Consider the following 2,015-nt stretch of genomic DNA (forward strand, 5'->3'; position numbering starts at 1 on the left):
TAGCTAGTTAGCATAAGCTCCTTGGAGTACCAGCTAGCTACCCTTATTACCAGATCGTCTGATGGTAAAATACATTTTAAAAAGCTGTTTTAAAGACTGCTGGGTTTTAAGATCTTGCATTATTCAAATCATATTTAGTGCAATTTGTACATCATGGAATGTACGGCAAAGAAACAACATAAAAACGAACACAGAAAATAAATTTGCAGGTGAGTGTAACAGAGGACGTTTACGTCAAACTCCTCATAGTGGCACATATTGAATGGTGACGATGTGGCCTTAGCCATCTAACCCCTTAGCCATCTAACTCCTTAGCCATCTAACTCCTTAGCCATCTAACCCCGTAGCCATCTAACCCCTCAGCCATCTAACTCCTTAGCCATCTAACCCCGTAGCCATCTAACTCCTTAGCCATCTAACCCCTCAGCCATCTAACTCCTTAGCCATCTAGCCCCTTAGCCATCTAACCCCTTAGCCATTTAGATGGCTAAGGGGTTAGATGGCTAAGGAGCTAATTAGATGGCTAAGGAGTTAGATGGATATTGGGTTAGATGGCTATTGGGTTAGATGGCTAAGGAGCTAATTAGATGGCTAATGAGCTAATTAGATGGCTAAGGGGCTAATTAGATGGCTAAGGGGCTAATTAGATGGCTAAGGAGCTAATTAGATGGCTAAGGAGTTAGATGGCTAAGGGGCTAATTAGATGGCTAAGGAGCTAATTAGATGGCTAAGGAGTTAGATGGCTATTGGGTTAGATGGCTGAGGGTTTAGATGGCTGAGGAGACTTGATGGCTGATGGGTTAGATGGCTGATGGGTTAGACGGCTGAGACTTGATGGCTGAGGGGTTATATGGTTGAGGGGTTAGATGGCTGAGGGTTTAGATGGCAGAAGGGTTAGAGACTCTTGATTGGGAGGACGGGGTAAATATTACAAACAAGTCCATTTGAACCGCCCATTAATATACCATGATGAATGTGATGGATTGGAAATGATTTCCTCATCTTAGCTTCTGGTTTTAGCTACTGGCTCCCTTAACAAACCCTTAATTCTGTGAGCTAACATTTAACATGATCGATTCATAATCAATAAGAATGATATAGAAAAGTAGAGCCTATTTTTCAAATGGAAGTGACAGATGATCATCTTACACGTGAGCCTGAAAAAACCATTGATAATTGGTCATGGTTATATTGGGCTCAAGTTTGTGAGTTCAAAGACAACTTTGGTAGCATTATAAAATTTGGAAAAAACAGTTTTTTTTGGTAAGCTACAGAATTAGAGAAGGGCTGTTTCTCTGAACCTCAGACAGTAGGCTCAACCAAGCCTGATTTCTCTCCCTAGGGTGTTCACCCATGATGAAAGTGGGGCATGACTGAACACGTTAGGGAAGCACTGATCTAGCCAACGATTAGCATAAATACAGATTGTCCTTGTTGATCTTTTTGGCCTTCCTGTGACAATCGGGTGCTGTAGATGTCCTGGAAGATGTGATATGTTGGGCAGAGCTCTCTCCTCTGGAGAGCCCTGCGGTTGCGGGGCGGTACAGATGCCGTACCAGGCGGTGATACAGCCCGACAGGATGCTCTCAATTGTACCCCTGTGTTGAGGATCAGCGAAGTGGAGGTGTTGTTGCTTACCTTCGACACCTGGGGGCGGCCCGTCAGGAAGTCCAGGACCCATTGGCACAGGGCGGGATTCAGACCCAGGGCCCCAGGGCTTAATGATGAGTGATGTGATCTGTTAACATCTGACTCCACAGTGATCTGTTCTGCAATTTGTAGTCTGACATTTCAGATTTACATATGACAATTTATCACAAATCATTTTTCTTAACTGTAGCTTAAACAATGGTTGTTCCGTCCACGGGGCGGTTGAGCTAACATAGGCTAAGTAACAAGAACATTTCCCAGGACATGGACATATCTGCGATTAGCTAAAAGCTTAAATTCTTGTTAATCTAACTGCKCTGTCCAATGTACAGTAGCTATTACAGTGAAATAATACCATGCTATTG

This window comes from Salvelinus sp. IW2-2015, unplaced genomic scaffold, assembly GCF_002910315.2.
Source record: "Salvelinus sp. IW2-2015 unplaced genomic scaffold, ASM291031v2 Un_scaffold2805, whole genome shotgun sequence".
NCBI classification, from domain to species: Eukaryota; Metazoa; Chordata; class Actinopteri; order Salmoniformes; family Salmonidae; genus Salvelinus; species Salvelinus sp. IW2-2015.